This window comes from Meleagris gallopavo, chromosome 1 (assembly GCF_000146605.3).
Source record: "Meleagris gallopavo isolate NT-WF06-2002-E0010 breed Aviagen turkey brand Nicholas breeding stock chromosome 1, Turkey_5.1, whole genome shotgun sequence".
In the NCBI taxonomy this organism is placed as follows: domain Eukaryota; kingdom Metazoa; phylum Chordata; class Aves; order Galliformes; family Phasianidae; genus Meleagris; species Meleagris gallopavo.
Genome location: NC_015011.2, coordinates 3,069,722 through 3,088,386, shown reverse-complemented (window position 1 = coordinate 3,088,386; position 18,665 = coordinate 3,069,722). Strand labels below are relative to the sequence as shown.

General features: G+C 45.4%; 1 protein-coding gene and 1 long non-coding RNA gene across 2 annotated transcripts in view; one reads left to right on the top strand and one right to left on the bottom strand.

The window, feature by feature from the left end:
* The window catches only part of PRKCQ (protein kinase C theta), an 826,629-nt gene that overhangs the window by 662,618 nt on the left and 145,346 nt on the right, over positions 1-18,665 (top strand). The window lies entirely within an intron of this gene.
* Positions 11,194-14,070, bottom strand: LOC116216412. Its single transcript, XR_004159089.1, has 2 exons — positions 12,672-14,070; positions 11,194-12,052 (listed from the first exon to the last, which is right to left on the bottom strand). It is a non-coding gene; the product is annotated as an uncharacterized LOC116216412 (long non-coding RNA).

Sequence of the window (18,665 nt, the reverse complement as noted above, 5' to 3'; positions counted from 1 at the left end):
AAGATAAAATCACGAAGAAAGGAAGGAGGAAAAATACTGGCAGGGAGGTGGTGGAGTCACCATGCCTGGAGGTGTTCAAGAAAAGGACAGGTGTGGCACTTGATGGACATGGTTGGTGGGCATGCTGGGCATGAATTGATGATTGGCCTGGGTGATCTCAGAGGTCATTTTCAACCTTAGTAATTCTATGATTCAGTTTCTGATTTTGGGAAGAGGTTGAATCAGGGAGAGCAATACCAAGGAGATGTTTCCTAACTAGGATTTGTGGGAAAGCAAGAAGAGAACGGGTTTGTGCTCTGGGAAGGAGAAATCTTAGAGGGGGAAGCATGGGAAGAGTTTTCAGACTAGGGAAAAAAAAAAAAAGTGTTATGAAGAAAATCTAACCATTCTCAATAGTGAGGAAGATTGAAGGTAGATATATGATAAGTTGCCCAGCTTTAGAGGAAAATATGGGGAAATGTTCTCATGGGAGGACTAGGAGTTGGTTGGAGCTTGATGATCCTTGAGGTCCCTTCCAACCCAAGCTATTCTATGATTCCATGAGTCCCTTGGGGGAAAATATAAGAGAAACTGAAAATTGGTCACCTGAGGACCATACATGATGGCCTTTTTTCCAGCCTTCCTGCTGCTAATATGTGTCTGTGTTTTAAAAAAAGCCAGTAGCCCTACAGAGACCAAAGGCGGCTCTTGTGTGCGTGTGTGCACGCACGCAGCAGGCGAGCAGCAATCACGCCTCGCTGGCTGCTGGTTTTGAAATCCTCCCACGTTCTTCTGCTAAAAGCCCGTGGTCATCTGATTTTATGCAAACACCTCCAGAGCTTTGCCTTCGCAAGAAGGGATCTCAGCAGGTTCCTGACTCGGGTGAAGATGCGGGGATGAAACTGTGAGGCGGCTGCCGTGGCAGCAGGGAGAAGATGTGAAGGAGGTGGAGGGTAGGATCTGGGAATCAGAGAGGTTGTTTTTCCTTATGGCAAGATGGATTTTTTTCATAACTGAGGGTGTGTTAGGATGGGGTTGGGCATGTCCAGGTAAGTTTTTCCTTTCTAGGGTGACCACTGAGATTGGTCTTCTCTAGGTAGACTGGGCTTCCCATGCTGGTGGCACAGGTAAAAAGCACTTAGCTTGTATTAACACCTGTTCATTGTAAATTAGGAAATATTTCTTCTCAGAAAGAGTGATAAAGCAATGGAGCAGGCTGCACAAGGAGGTGGTGGAGTCACTGTCCTTTAGGGTGTTCAGTAAGAGGGTAGATATGACACTGAGAGATACAGTTAGTGGGCATGTGTGGATGGGTTGATAGTTGGAATAGATTATATTAGAAGCATTTTCCAACCTTAATAATTCTATGATTTTATGATTCTAAATATAGCAGAGGACAGTCTTCCATCCACGCAGGAGGAAGGCAGGAGACCAACAGCCCCAAGTAGCTTGGTGGCTTCCTGGCCCTGGGAAGGCAGGCTAGAGGGATGGCTGTCTGCTCCCAGGCCAGGAGATAAAACAGTGCTATCAGGAGCTGTGTCTTTACCTGATTTCACAGAATCACAGAATCATAGAATGGCCAGGGTTGGAAGGGATCTCAAGGATCAGGAAGCTCCAACCCCCCTGCCACGTGCAGGGCCACCAACCTCCACATTTAGTACTAGACCAGGCTGCCCAGGGCCCCATCCAGTCTGGCCTTGAACACCTCCAGGGGCGGGGCATCCACAACCTCTCTGGGCAGCCTGTTCCAGCACCTCTCCACTCTCTCTGTAAAGAATTTCCCTGACATCCAACCTAAATCTTCCCTTCCTCAACTTAAAACCATTTCCCCTTGTCCTGCTGTTATCTACCCTTTCAAAGAGTTGATTCCCCTCCTGTTCATAGGAGGGGAATCAATTCCCAGACTTGGGAAGTCTGAGAGGCTGTAAAAACCCATCTGTCCCCAGTAGCTGGTTTCTGTGAGCTGGGTCCCCAAAAGCACTCACGAGAATTCATAGCCTGTTGTAAGCCTCTTATCCCAATTGTGAGCAATTTCAAGTGGGCTTTGCTGCTCGACTTGCCCTGGTGGTGCTTACTGCACAGCCCCACGAAAGCTGCACCAGCACCAGTACGAACACAACCACTGGGCACAGTGCATCCTTCAACACGTTAAAAGCTCTTAACAAATGCTAGAAAAAGCTAAGAAAAGTGTAATGCCACAGTGGAGAGGTGGCGCTCACTGAGTGCTTTCTTGGAGAACAGGGATATATTAGGATGGGTGTGATTTTGGGGATGGACACCTGCGCATTTGAGTTGTTTTGCCCAAGGGGCAGAAGTGAAACAAAGAGCCACAAGGAGCACACTTTGTTGAGAAGCACAGGCCATTGGGAAAGAGGGACACAAGGGAGTTTCCAGTCTTCCAGGAAAGGTGATTGATGAAAACAAGGTGACGCTTTAATTAAAGCACGAGCCAGTGAGTCAGGAAAGCTGGAGAAAGTTCGGCCACCCATTTCCTCCCTGCCCTTTGAACAGATGGCTTTGAGCAGATGCCCTCGTGGTTGCAGACATCAAGACTGACCCCACAGTGGAGGATGACACCCAACCCCCCCCAAGCAGCTCCCGACAACTGCTCTGCTTCTCTTCAGCTGTGTCACTAGGAGATGTAATTCATACATGCCTGTAAATTCCCCTTTGACACGAAGTGCTCAACACATGCACAGGACTGCCAGGAAAGCGCAGAAGCAAGTAGTGGATGACGTGACCAGCAAGCACAGCAGCGTGTGCGTTTGCAAGTCAGAGTGATGAAAGGTGACAAAATTAGCTGTGTAAGTACCAAATATCTGCAGAAAAGCACATCTCCACTCTTTGCTGTAATCAGTCTGGAGAAGTAGACAGGTTTGCGGCAGGGTGTGTTGTAATCTGAATACATATATACAGGATTTATATTCATAGAATCATAATCATAGAATGGCTTGGGTTGGAAGGGACCTTAAAACCCATCCAGTTTCAACCCCACTGCAGAGGGCTGGTTGCCACCATCTAGATCAAGTTGCCCATGGCCATATCCAACGTGGCCTTGAATGCCATGATGAGACATCCACAATGTCTCTGAGCAACATATAGCTATTGTGCTATATGCAAGGATGCCCTCCATATTGCTTTCAGACTAAGGAGAGATGCTTAATTCAACTAGTGTGCAGAGACCACAAGGCACCACTTCCTTTCCCATCACCAGCCCAGCAAAGCTGAACTTTCAGACACAGATCCCTCAGGAGCTCCCAAACTCCTGTGCATCCATCCTTCCTCTCCCACTTCTGCTAGCTGTCACTGCTCCTCCAGACTACGCACATGGTCCTGCTGCAGTGTGGTGCAGAATGGGGACATGCAGTGGCCACTCCATGTACCATAAGGAATGCTCATGGGGGACTTCACCCAGATACACACAGCAACCCTGTCTGGAAATGGGACTTCTTCAAGCCTAGGGAGCAGACAGTGTGGAGGTTTATCATGTCTATGGAGTTGCACCAGTGTTGCAAAGCTGCTGCTGACATCGCTGAGCAACCTTATCTAGCTGTAATGTCTCTTCACTGAAGGGAAGTTGGACTAGATGACTTTTAAAGGTCCCTTCCAACTCAATTGGTTCTATGGTTCTATGATTTAGGCAACAGAGCCCCTTTCCAGGGATGTGGTGTTCCCCATCACCTCTCCAAACCACAGCCCATGCCCATTCAAGCCCTCTTCTCCCATAGAATCACAGAAAGGCTTTGGTTGGAAGGGACCTTAAATACCATCAGCACTCAAGAAGTATGATCTTTGGCAGTGCCAGAGAAGACCACTAATGCTCAAAATCATCACCAGCCACCATTTGTCCTCTCATAAATCAGCCCCAAGTCTTTATTCTTTCCCAATTCCCAAGTTCCCTCAGCCTTTCTTCATCGGAGAGGTGCTCCAGCCCTCTGATCATCTTCATGGCCCTCTTCTGGATCACCTTCAACACTTCTGCATCCTTCTTGTGCTGGGGGCCCCAGGCCTGGACACAGTGTCAAACACTTTTTATTGTAGACCTTGCATCCATCAAGTCCTTTCGTACTGGCTAATTTCTGGAGTCATACCCATGGCAGCCCATTGATACCAGCATCATGTGTTCAGTCTCTGCTCTCTGGCTTTCAACCTGATCTCCAGGCCCTTTCCAGTCTGTAATACTACAATAAATTTTTTTGTCCTTTGACAAATGTCCTACTCTCTGCCAAGATCCTGTTTGTTTATCACTTGCTCATTCCCAGCCTTCCTCCCATCAGTAATAAAGCTGTATTTTTCAGGCCAGGTGAAGGGTGTTTTAGTTGAGAGCTCCCAAAACTCCCATCAGCAGAACTGCAGCATGGCCAGCATTTGTCGAGATAAGAAATGAGATTTTCTTCAGTGCTCCCAGCCGATGTGGTAGTGTTAAGAAATCAATTTCTTCTCTGAGCCCATTGCTTCTAACTGTGCTTGAGCATCCCCGCTAGAAATACCTTTCTTTATCATCTGAAACTGTCAAATGCCTTGAGGTTGGCTGAATGGCAACTGTAGTTCAGGCATGAATCACAGATCCTGAGGTGATGCCACTGGCTGCAGTGCCTGGAGAGAAAGGAAGCAGAACAGAGCCTACATGTGCAGGATTCAGCATGGATTTGTCAGGGAAACCCAGGAAAGTGATGCCAAAACTGTAAGACTGAGAAGCCAGATAAATGGAAATCTGCATTTTACTTCCAGGATACTCTGTTTCCACATGAAAACATGGCTGGAGGCCTCTAACATGAAAGCCCCAGTTTCCACATGCCTCAGGCTACTTGGGGTTTGCAGAGCCTCCTCTGTGCAGCTCTCAGCTGCCCTGAGCAAACCCTGGGGTGAGCTGCTGCTCCCCAAGGCTCAGCCTTCTTGCCAAGCTGTCTGGAGGCCCTATTTTCCCTTGGGAGGGTTAGCTTTACATCCTGACTCCAAACCCTCTGGGGCCACCACCTTCAGCTTTTCTAGTCTCAGCAAGTCTTACAGTCTTCATCTGCAAGAAGGGTTCCTTGCTGGGGGGCTCTTTTGAATGGCTCATGAACAAAACACATCTGCACTGCCCTCTGAGCTGTGTTGGACCTTCCCAAGGTCTTTTTGGAGGAGGTCCAAGTTAATGAGGGAGCTGTTGGCAGCTGCTTTGACATTTCAAGGTTGACCTCGAGAGGAGGTTTGTAAAGGAGCTGTGACTGGGACAGCGACCAAGAGTTGCAGAGCTGAATTCTCCATAGCAAGGTGACAAGGACATGCACGGTAGTTGTGCCACAACATAGCATCGTGGCCACGCTTTGCTCCCTATCCTCACCAACCAGGATTTTTCATTTTCAAAGCCTGATGCATTCTGCTCTCCTCCCACTGCCTGCCGCCTGCTCTCTCTCCTTCTGCTCTAAATGAATCCGTTTATCGCCTAAAATTAAACCAAGACCTGCAGCCTACTGTGCTGTCAGGATGCGAGGGTGTGAACCACATCACTTCTCATTAAGCCTTAAATGGCAACATCAATCTCTGAGCCTGAGATCATGGGTGCTGTGAACATGACTGCGGGCAAACTGCCTCACACCCCAAACATCCTCCCCACAGCAGGGAGAGGTGAGAAAACCCAATCCAGCCACCCCTTCCTAGTTTTCAGTCCATTCCTGCTGCTCTTTCACACCAGCCTCAGCGTGCAGTATACCTGCAATGGTACCCTGTGCCCCTTCCCCAGCGGCACATCAGCAAGGAGACACTGCTCTGCTTCAGCAAAGAAGATGGGTTAGAGGCTGAGCAGCATCCTCTCCTTATGTCCTTACATGTCTTAATTTACCCCCACCTTTTTATCTCCTGGATAAGGCTTTTCCTCACCCAATTTCTCCACCCAATAGAGCTCCTGGGACAAGAAGCCACCATGAGCATCCCTATCATGCCAACACCACCCTGATGTGACACATGATGATAAGAAGAAGGTGACATGAAGGCCTCCATTTTTCAGCAGCTCAGGGAAGGATGGAAAGCTCATCCACCCACCTGCAGGGCAGCAAACAGGTGCTATCAGGGCTGAGAATCATAGAATCATTAAGGTTGGAACAGACCACTAAGATCATCTAGTTCAACCATCAGTCCATCACTACCATTCCCTCTAAGTCATATCCCTCCGTGCCACACCTGCCCTTTTCTTGAATACCTCCAGGGAGACGATGACTCCATCACCTCCCTGGAGAGCCTATTCTAATGCCTCACCACGGTTCCTGGGAAGAAATTTTTCCTAATATGCAACCTGAGCTGGGTCCTCCTTGCCCCATGCTGCCAAGCTGAGTAACAGCATAAATGCTCTCCACATAACGGAGTTAAATGGGAAGAAGAGATTTTTGGGGATGGGAGAGCATGATGGGAGAGCTTTGAGGTGGAATACCCCTCTCAGAAGCCTCTCTCCTCCCAGGATTCAGGCGGCACAGTTCCTCCAGCTGAGCATCTCCCAAGGACAGACACAAATGCATGCAGGTTGCCAGTTCTCAGCCTGCGTCACCCCAAAACACCCTCCAGCATCTCATACACTGGCACAGAAAGCTCCTGCTAGCCTATCCTCCTTCTCTCTTACACCACCCAGAGCAAATTTACCCCCAAAAGCAGAGAGAAACTAAAAACCCACAGCCAAGGGCACACATTTCTGCAACCCCCCCCCCACACCAGCATCATAGCATCTCTGCGCCCTGGACACGCAGCCAAGCTAGGTGCTCCCATCTTGCACCCTAAAAAAGGGTTTGTGGGACACCTCAGCCCCCTCCCCAACTCCCCAAGCCCATCTGGGCGTGCTGCCCACCCCAAATCCCCAGTCTCTACCTTTGCGGAACGGCATGGGTGGATGGGATGCAGGGCTGCGCTATCCGTGGCAACGTCCGGCTCTGTATCTTAATTTTATCTTCCTCCTTCCTCTCTTTTTTCTTTTTCTTCAGAAGGAAATGGACATATTTGGGCAAAGCCCGGCAGAAGCCGGCGTCATTTGGAGGCAGGCGTTGCCGAAAGGAGGAAGTTCTTTGGATTTTACAGCTCTTAACCCTTCCCATCCCAGAGACAGCAGGGCTGCTGAGCTGAGAGCAACAGAGCATCAATTTCATCTTTGTTTTGCAGTGCTATTTGGGCCAAACTGAGAAAACGCTGCTTCTCCCAACACCAGGAACCCAGGCGTTCTATTTAGCATCCTCTGGCCACCCTTGTACAAATAAGCTGGGCTGAGGCTCACTGGTGGTGCTCCCTAGGGCTCAGTACTGGGGCCAGCCCTGTTCAATGCTTTAATGATGATGAGGAGACAAGAGTTCATCTTCAGTAAGTTGGCAGATGACATTAGGTTGGGAGGGAGTGTCGATCTGCCTGAGGGTAGGAAGGCCCTACAGAGGGATCTGCATAGGCTGGATTGATGGTTTGAGACCAATGGGATGCACTCCAACAAGACCAAGTGCTTTGGTCACAACCACCCCATGCATTGCTAGAGGCTTGGGGCAGAATGGCTGGAAGGCTGTGTGGAGGAAGAGGATCTGGAGGTGCTGGTTGATGCTCCACTAACATGAGGCAGCAGTGTGCCCAGCAGGCCAATGGCATCCTGGTTTGTCTCAGAAACAGTGCAGCCAGCAGGAGCAGGGAGATGATTGTCCCTTTATATTTGGCACCAGTGAGGCTGCCCCTCAAGTACTGTGTTCAGTTTTGGGCCCCTCACTACAAGAAAGACATCGAGACCCGGGAGTGTATCCAGAAAAAGGCAACAAGACTGGTGAGGAATCTAAAGCACAAGTATTATGGGATTGTTTATTCTAGAGAAGGCTCAGGGGAGACCTTATCTCTGGTACTCCCTGAAAGGAGGTTGTAGTGACATGGGGATCAGTCTTCCAGGTAACAGTGATAGGATGAGAGGTAATGGCCTTACACTGTGCTCGGGGAGATTCAGATTGTGTATGATGAAACGCTTCTTCTCAGAAAGAGTGGTGAGGCATTGGAACAGGCTGCCCAGGGAAGTGGTAAGGTTACCATTGCTGGAGGTGTTCAAGAAGCATGGAGATGTGGATTGAAGAATATGGTTTAGTGAGCTGGGAGCTTGATTCAACATCAGTGCTGTACTCTGCTGAAATGAGTGCTGTTCCTTTAACTGATGATCTCTGGAAAACACAGAGACTTTGATAGTTGTATTTCTCGGGATAAATGCTGATTATCAGTTCATCTCTGGAATAATAACCCCAAAATGTGGTATAATCAGGTTTAGACCCAACTATGAACTTGGACATCGCATTTATCAAAATCCATGTTTGAATGCTTACGTCTGGATCTATTGTCCATAATATCCTGCTCATGCTTGCATAGTCTGGAAAGTGCATAAATCCTCAGTTGTTTTTGTTCTGCAACCTTGATCTTTCTTGGATGCTCCAAAAACATCTCAGTAGGAACATCTCAGAAGTGACCAGGATCTATGTTAGAGGCTAGTGGTTAAGGTCCCTGGGAGGACCTTGCTTCCATCAGGGAGGGAAAGAAACTTTACCGCCCCCTTTGCATTTGGAGTGGTGCAAAGGCTTAAACATCCCAACTGCAAACGGGGTGCCAAATAAGTAAAACACCTGGTTGATAATTGGGATTTGCTCCAGTTGCTCTGTGTGTTGGGCCAGAAGGCTCCTGGACAGAACCGCGTCTCCATGTGTCTGTTCTACTTTTACATGTTTTCCTCGTGGGCAATCTCTAGAAAGCAAATTGCACGTTCCAGCCAAGACCATTGTAGGAGTCGAAGGATCTTGTTGCCTCATTCTCTGCATTACATCCTACTGTTTTTCACCCACAAAAAGCACCTCGGGCATCTACGTGGTGCCAAGCAGTTTAAATAAACAGGAAAGTCTCCAAACATAGTCTGGGGATTTCTGGTACGCTAGGATTTTCATCCCTCACCCAATATTCAACCTAAGAATGGCATAACATTTAGAATATTAAAAAAAAAATATCTGAAAGATGATGTCAAGATAGGATTTAGATGGAATCAAAACAACATATGGTTTGGGTTGGGGAAGCAAGGATGGCTCTTCTCTTGGTGGAGCACAAACACCAAACTGCACGGGCAGAGAAGGCAGCTTGGCATCACTCAGGCTTTTAGGAACAGGTTGGGCAAACACGCTGGGAGTGGTCCTAGCCAGCGCTGATCCTGCCTCGCGGCTGAGGGATGGTGTAGATGGATTCTCGAGATCTTCCCAAGGCTTCCATGCTGGGAGAGGCACCAACAGCAGAAGCATTTGCCAGCACGTTTCCCAGCCGTGGCCTGTAAGAAGCTGTCTCCAAAGGAAACAAAAGCATGATTTAATGGCTATTCAAATGTTGGTGGAGTTGTTCAGTTAAAATTAATTCAGTGAAGTGCTCTTTTACCGTTATACCAGGTTTTAAGCCCATGTTTGGCTGAGGTGCTGACTGCAGCCAGGTCTGCAGCCAGGAAGGCAGTATTTGCGCAGAAAACAGGGTGGAGATGCAGCCCAGACTACTGACAAACTCCAGCTAAAAACCAAAACTGCTCTTTTTCATCAGTATTTGCACATTTCAAGGGGCATGGGAGATGGGGTGCTCTGCCATGCTAAGATGCTCAGCATTTCTGCACGTACCTAAGGAAAGTGGAGAGATATTAACCTATACATGAGGAATGGATATTTCCATCAGTGATGGTCCAGCCAGGAAATCATTGCTGAATTGACCTGCCTTTCCCATCAGCAGCATGGCAAGATGATGCACTGTCTGCAAGCCAGAGATGTCAGTGCTGTTCTTGGGCTGGAGCCATGCGGTCATTTCATGCTGAGACACAAGGATCCACTTTGCAAAGAGGCTTGTGCACTATGAACAAAGAATAATGTGAACAGCTCATTTAAAATATTTATATCATCTAAAACTACTTGTGTGGCACAAACCCAAGAAAGACGAGGGTGCCTATAATAGCTGGCACTGAATGCATGATGGGTCATGCTTACATGATCAGTCAGGCTTGCATAATTCTATTTCATCCTTTTGTAAGATGCTGGATTCTCTGGGCATAGGCTCTTAGCCCCTGGCCTCAACCCCTGGATTACACTGTGATTGAAGGTGTTGCTTCCCCAGACCTTATCCCCCTGCTCAGCTGTTTTTCCACTGCTGTTCTCCTAAGCCAATCTATCCTTGCTCCCAAGGTTGTACTTTAGTGACCAGCCACTGGCCCAGCTGTGTGTTGTTTATAGCCCCAAGCCTTCTGATTTCAGTCTGCATCCTCAGTTCCAAGGCTTTTTTCAACCATCCTGTGCTCCAGGTACAGAGACACCTGATACTAAGCTCTGTTTTGCAGCTGTTGATAACAAGTTTGATGTTCAGCGTTGAAAATTTAGCAGAAGGGAAAGTTGCAGAGAGCCCTATGGCTTCTTACTATGTCACTGGCAGTAACAATAGTGTTTCTGCTGGGAGAGTAAACAACACACAATCAGGTTGTCAAGAGTTTAATGTGCAGCACAGGCTGGAAACAAGCAGCTCTTGGAGACTTTCCAGTCAGGCTCCACGTGCACTGCAACCTGACCTAGACAGATTATTTTTGCTAGCCTGGTATTAGGGCTGGCATCCTCATATCACAAAGATTAGGTGCTCTATAAAGGTGTCATGAGAAGATTGGATTAGAGTGATGCAGGTCAAAGACTTAGGTAAAGGTGCTCTTGGTCCCTTGCACAGCTCTGAGCCCCAGTCTCATGTTCTGCTCGCAGTAATCGGCTTTTGGGTTTGAGAAAGAAAGGTCCAAGAGCACCGTAAGGAACTGGACAGCATTACCCATCAGTGATCTGCATGCAGTAAGTACTGCAGCAGTACCACCCACTGCCAGATACATACCTTAGTGGCTTTCCTGCAGATGCCTGCTCGAGCAGGTTCCTAAATGTGATCGTGCTCTTTCCATGCAAACCCAGCCTCACTTCTCCAGTGACATTTCCATTGATTTCCATGGCTTTGAACTGCTACAACACTCCTCCCTGGCACTGAAGGGAGAGCGTCACGCTGAGAGAAACACCTACATCCTTTTTCTGATGCATCCAGGGTGACAAATAATTGATTCCTTCTCACCAAGTCCCCCTGAAAGTTGAATCCAGGCTCTATGCTTTTTCTTTCTGTATTTTTTTTTTTAAAGATGTATGCATTGATTTTATCTGTGCCAATGTCACAGTGTTCATAATACAAAAATAAACGATAACAACCTCAGTCTTCTTGTGTTTTTATTTAATGTTTCTTGAGCTTTGACTGAAAAAGCACTGGAGGAAAGACCATCAGGCTTTGTCCACAAATAAAGTAAACTGTTTCATAGAAATAAAACTAAGCAAAACTTTGGCAAAGTGAGGAAGAAAATACATGAGTAGCACCATCATAGATGGCCATATTTTCAGGACTTAACTTTTTTTTCTCCTTATTAATCCTTAATTCCTGACATCCTCTGAAGAGCTGAGCCTTTGCAGGTGAATGTGATGCTCTGGGGACTTCATTTGCAAAACCAGCCGTGTTGTGCTATATGGTATGACGTGCAGAGCTTTAACTTGTGCACTGTAGGGAGCTGGGCTGCATGTTCCTCTTTACGTTTATGTTTGAAGCAAATACCTGAATCCTGCTTTGAGTGCATTTCATTTCCATAAAGTTACTTTCCTATCAAGGTCCTTATATGCCTCGTACATAGACAAAGAGGGAAGAGGAGCCACTGGGATCTATTCCAACTCATATCCTCTCCCAGTGACGAGAATGCACCACTACAATTGTATAACCCCAGCGTTCTCCTGAAGTGCCTCAAACAACTCAAAACCCATCCATTTTTCCTTCCCATCCTCGCAAGAGAAGCAGGTGCTGGAGAAGCATAGGCTTGTTTTGCTAGAGTATCACTTGAGTTTTGGTTCACAGTTGCTATACAAGTTTTACAAGTTTGAAGCAGCAAAGTCCAAAAACACTACCCAGCTTTCTGCCCGCAGCAAGAGGTGGAGAGATCTGTGAGGAGCTGAAGACCTTTGCCTTGGCAGGACCATATGGATTCCTGAGCTGTCTCACACGGAGGCAGGAGATCACACCTTAGAGACTGAAAGAATAAAAATAACAAAAGGGTTGTAAGATGCCTAAAAACTGCTTTGGGAAAAACACATTCTTCCTACAGGAGAAATAAGAGGTAGAAGAGAAACAAGAAAAGGGTTAGTTGTCTTCCTGTGAAATACTTTCTTTTTTTTTTTATCACTGAGGTACTCTTGTGTTTTATCAGCCAGTAAAGCACGTGCAACTTAAAACACTGTTGCAAAGTCTCTGGCACCTGCTTTATCTGGTTTACTAAACAAAATTTAGTACTGGAGATGCTACACTTGCTAGAAGATGTAGGGGAGCACCAGCCTTCATGCCTGCCAAAGCAGGGTCCTGCACAGGTAGCACAGCTTCTGTCCCCCACCTATCAGGCTTAGGGTGCATTAATGTTGCATTGTGACCAGCAGCAGATGTACGGCTGAACTCTTGCGTTCCTAAACTAACACAATAGGAACAGGGAACCAAGTTCTGTGCTTTGGGATTAACCTACTTCCCCCGTTACTTAAAAAGAAACACCATAAATATTTGTGTGATACAGAAACTGGAGAAAGCAGATAAGAGAAATCTGCACAAGTGTGCATGTTATCCCTTCTCCAACTAACTGCTTTGTTTTCTTTGGGTCTCACCTGCTCTGATCTTCCTCAGTGTCCATTTCCCAGCCCGTGTCTAGCATACAGACAGGGGCTTTGTCATGTTTTTCTCTCCTGAGGAACAAAGTGGAAATGGTAGGTTTGTGCAACCTTTTCCAGCAGTTAGAATCCCTGCAGACTTCAATCCATTTTCTCCTCCTTACCACTAATTTGGTGCACTGCAACTCAAGTAACACTAGACTTGTAGCAATAAATAGCATGTAAAATCACCCTGGATATTGAAGGCATATAGCACATATACCTGCTGGCTTGTAGAAAGAGAAAGGCAATCGTATCAACATGAGCAGTCATTTCAAGAATGTTTCAGATTTCATGGGTCCTTCGGTGAAGAGGAGAAAGGAGCAGCTCCCCATTTGTTGCTCCTAACACAAGGCATAAATACTGATGAGAAAGCATGGAGCTGCTCAGGAGTTAAGGCTTCTATGCTCTGGAGCTGGCTGACATTATAAGCCAATCAACCAATTCTTGCAACGCTGAAAAATTCTGCAGTCCTCTGAGGTAAAGTTTCATTTTCAAACTCACTGTGCAAATGCATAACAGGCACAGATATAGACTTCCCTTGAGATTTGCCTCCTCTCTCACAGACCAGTCTTCACAGCACCTCAAAACATCCACATATGTATCTCATTCATTACCCCAAGCACCAGTGCTGCCCCCCTCCTCAGCTGTGAGCACCAGAGCAAGACAACATTCAGAAAAAGGAAGGGCATTGTGGAGCTGCCTGCCCATCTTCAGCTGGGCTGTGCAGAAGTCCTGTAACAACCAATGATCAGATGTTAGTGGTGCTGTGCAAACAATATTCTGCAGAGACTGTCTTTCTGGGTCGCTTTTTTGTTGTTATTCCAGCTACAAGGGTCAGTCTGATCTTCTTATGTGCTGTGTCTCCTTTCTACTTACAGCAACATGCTGTGAGGGAGGGAGAGAGATCGATCACGTCATCTAGTCATTCTGAGGTCCATATGTTGAGCTAGAACCAAAATCTCATTCTTTAGGAAGGTATGCTGGTGACATAAAGCTGGCTGTTGGAGTGACCAGAATAGTGTGAGCAGTATTTCCAACAAAAGAAAATGGGTGAAATACGCCTAGGAGTAAGCAATAAGACCTGTTTACTCATGAGGTTGGATATTCAATACCATCAATGCTTTCCTATTGATGGTTTTAGTCCACTAACTCATCTCAAAGCCTTCCCATTTCTGAAGGTTCATGGAAGTTTTCCAAGAAGAGGGCAACCTGTGAATCACAGAGGGCAGGCCCTGAAGCAGTGAGTACAATAACGACCATTCACATAACCCAAACTGCAACTAGAATGAAGTCTTCATAGAATCACAGAATGGCCTGGGTTGAAAAGGACCGCAGTGATCATTCAGTTTCAAACCCCCTGCTATGTGCAGCGTCCAGCCACCAGACCAGGTTGCCCAGAGCCACATCCAGTCTGGCCTTGAATGCCTTCAGGGATGGGGCATCCACAGCCTCCATGGGCAACCTGTTCCAGTGTGTCTCCACCCTCTGAGTGAGAAACATAAGACGGCAAGAGAGAAGTCATTTAATGGAAGTCTTGCCTGTAGGACACATAAAATTCTGAAGCTCAGAGTTATTCTCAAACTCGTATTTGAAAAACCCTCTCCTTCACAGCTCAGCACAGCAGAAAGCCAAACCTCCTGGCTGACAGATCCAACGTTTCACAAAAGCTCAATTCTTTCCTCTAGCACAGGGGAAAAGCCCCAGCTCAGATACTGACTGCCACCAAACAGGAGCTGGAGGTTGGCCAGTGGGTGGAAACAGAAGCAGTAGTACAACAACTCATCACGGTGCCTGTATCTGCTGAAGGGTCTCCTCCTACATGCAAATGCAGATTAAAAAATGTAGACAGAACCTGAAGAAACAGGAGAGTTTTCAAAGTAGCAGTTCATATGAGACTGTATATTCTCATTTCTCTGCTGGCAGCAAATTAACAAATTGAGTGCAGTGCTAATGCAATCAAATCTCTGTTCCTCTTCTAGGGACATACTTAAAGGTATGAATTCTTAGAGTCCCATCATTATCACACAGCACTGCAGTTATTGGAACAGAGTGCTTGTAATCAGCATGATTGGTTCTCTGCAATTGTAAGGAGCTCTTGATTTTTTAGGGAAAGAAGCAAAATTACATTCAGGAAAATGTTATCAACACTAGATACATCTGAAAGCGGCCCTCAGCTGTATGGATGCTCTTATTCTTTTTCAAATTCTTTAGAGAACTTTCATTTATATTTAAGATTCTGGACCAGCAAATTCTAGAAAAAAAATTGCAGGCATATGAGCAACAAGAAAATCAGCAGCAGCATTCAGCATGATGTTGCTAAGGGAAAGTACGTTTGACTAATTAACATGTATGGTGAAGTGACGTGGTAAACAAGGGGAGAGCAGTGGACACTGTCTACCAGGACTTCAGGAAGGCCTTAGAAATCATCTTCCCTAGGATTCTCAGTGTGTTGTTGATGCCAAAAATGCTAAAATTATGCTGGACTGCATTAGGAAGAATGTGACCAGCATGTGGTCACACGTGGTTTACTCAGCACTGGTGAAGAACCTGGAGTACTGGGTCCAGTTCTGGACTCCCCACTACAGTCCAGGATGGACATACTGGAGAGTATACAGTAAAGAACTATGCAGATAAAGGGACTGAAATAGCTCTCCTATGAAGAAAGGCTGAAAGAGCTGGGACTGGTCAGCCTAGAGAACAGAAGGCTCGGGGGAATCTCATCACTGCCTATAAATATTTGAAGGGAATGTTGAAGATGGGGATAGGCTCTTGTCAGTGGTGCCCTGCTCTAGGACAAGGAGCAGTGAACATAAATCAGAGCACAGGAGATTCTTTGAACATCAGGAAGCACTTTCTACGCTGTATGGGTGACAAAGCACCCAGAGTGGTTGTAGTCCCCCTCCTTGCAGACCTGTGAAAGCTGCTTAGGGGTGGTCCAGGGCACTCTGCTCTGGGAGTCCCTATTTAAGCAGAGGTCGAACCAGAAGGACCCAGAGGTCCCTGCCAACCTCAGTCACTCTACAATTCTATGAAATTAAAGGCACTGAAGGACCTGCATTGACAGTCCAGTAGCACTGATTTCCCATGAAATCCAGAAGACAAATGTAAGCACTTCCTGGATTTTGGTGGCATATCACTTTTCACTACCAACTCTAGCTGGCCATGCCTGTTCATTGGTACTTCTCAAACTGGGAAAAAGAAAAAGCAAGTAATAATAAAAAAGAAGCTATTTTAAGTGCTATATTCCTATCGCTGAATCTGCTGGCAGAAATGGAAGAAGCAATATATATATATATATTTTTACCTTCTAAAAAATGTAATTTGCAACATGAGGTAAGCTGCAACTTACCTGTGCGTGGATCAACATAGCACAGAAGCAGAATCACCTGTAGAATTAACAACTTCAAGCTGATTGAGCAGGACCTGGAATTTCAGCCTCTTGCTCCTGTGGTTGACATTCCTGTTGCTGCTGCACGGCTTATCGCAATTTCCTTCTCTATAAAATCAACAACTGCTTACTATTTTACTACATCACAGTTCTGTCTCACAGAAAAGAACTTCAGAAGTACAAAGTGTATTATTTTGATGAATGCTGGGTAATTAAGGAAAAAGGTCATTATAAAGTCTAACTAAGGCTAAGAGCACTTACCATTTTCTGCCTTTAAATAAAAAGCAACTCCTCCAGAAGGAATTTTGGTTTTAGTTGCATAGTTGCAAATATACAGCTATAGGGTATAATCTCAGCTCTGCAACCAACCTTTTGCATGACCTTGGGCAAGACACGTTTTAACTGTCTCCCTCCCTCTTTGCACAGCTGTTTAGATAACATTTTCAGGCAACAACTCTCATCCTTCATATTGTATTAGCACATCAAGCTTACATTTTGACAACAGTAATTTAAAACTTAACATTCCCTGTGAGCACAAGGCTCATCAGATTTCTTTAGTCTGACACTAAGTGGGCAAGTGATGAACTGACAGATGAAATTCAGCATAAGCTAAATTCAGAACAGTGCACAAAAGAAAATACAGTCGTAACCAATGTTCATAATGATGGGCTCTGAAACAGCTCTTACCACTCAGGAATGAAACCTGGAGGTTATAAACACTAAAAAAGGCATCAAGTCAATGCTTCCCTGCTTTTAAAGTAACAACCACTGTTACAATTTAGAAAAGTAAAAAGGCAGCAAATGGTTATGCCACTATGCAAATCTCTGTTCTTTAGACTTCAGGGTTGGTAACACGCGATGGACATCTTGTTCAGCTCCTGGCTGATATGTCCTAAATGTCCCTCTCAGCTTGCTGTTAGCATCAAGACACTGCCAAATCTTCCTTAAGTAGGCATCTAATCTAGATTCTCGGAAGTAATGAACAGTTTGTGCTTAGCCTTAGAGGAGTTTCAGTAATTCAGCACCTCAGAGAATCAGAGCCCTTACAAGGCTAACACAGAATTCAAGTTTAACTTTAGGAAAACTGGACTGAAAAATATCAAACCTGTTCACTTAAGTAATATAACCAATACTGTACTGCCAATCAGGCAAATGTAACAGGCCACCATTCTATTCATTTACTGTAATCATGATTTTCTAAGGCATCACACAAAATGAAACGAAAATATTATTGCTCTAGACTACAGTTATGAAGTTATGTTTACAATATACCTTACAGAAAAAAAGTTGGTGCCTAACTTCAAGTACAAAAATACAAAGAAACAAGTGCAAGTAAAAGTTCATAGGTGTAACAGAACTCCAAGTGTTGTGGAGTTTTTTGACAGGGTGCTGACAAATTATGAAAGGAAGAAAGGATGCATAAGCAGAAAGAGCTGAAAGTGTTAAATGAAAGGGAATTTGAGAACCTGAAGACAGTAACAACAGCTTCCAGAGGAGGTAGGAAGTAGAGAATTCAGAAACTACATTTTTAAAGGCATGCAAGGACCAGTCTTATCTGACAAAGCCTGAGCCAACACATCAACATAGATTAAGTGGAAGAATACGCATTTGCAAAAAAGAGAATACTTTTCTATTAACTACCTTAACTACTTTTCTATTAGCTACCTTAACTACTTTTCTATTAACTACCTTAACTTACTTATAAGTAAGTCATGCGTAAGACCTTAGACTAAGGACCATGGTATGTCTGACCCTTTTCAGGCTTCCACGTCGGCCTCTGTGTTTGCATTTCCTGTAGCAGCACCTAGAGGCCAACTGCTCACAAACCACACTCCAACATCACTTAACTCTGCTTTACCCAGCAAAATTACTTCCTACAAAGGATGAAGCTTGAGATGCAACCAAGGCAATGTGCATCTGCTAACACCTCAGAAGGAGGTCAGCTGTCTTAGTGACCCCGCGGTACAGATAAATATTTTTTACAGAATATTTATGTGTCTCCCCTATGCAGATCACTAAACCAATAAGCCACTTCCTCAGTATTTACAGAGATAAGTGTTAGGCCTTAGTCTTAAACACTGACAATGATCTTTGTAACTAAATGGCACAGAGCTTAACAATAAAGCAATTCTCAGCAAACAGAAGACTCTGAACACATTAAACTGGAAGCTGAGAAGTTGGTGTGTGAGCTAGTTAGAAGAAAAGTCTGTACTCAGGAAATGGTAACAGCTATTCATTCTGAACAGCAGTATTTGCTGAAATAAAAGCCAGTTCCTATTTCAAGTTAAGTTCAGATCACAATAAATGGATTACCAGCAGGTAACTTTCTGCAGCATGACATACAAATTATTTAACTCTTGTAAGCAAATATATGCTAATTGCTGTTAAGCTAATTTCTTCATTTTACTACATAGTAAAAAGGGCTTTAAAGCATATTGCTCAAGGTCAAAGAGAAAACTAATAACAGAGATAATAGCAGAATCTGAATTCTGTTATGGCCCCAAGACCTGTGGTTTCAGCATTAGTCAGGCTGGTTCTTCACCTTTGCTGCAGTGAGGTTT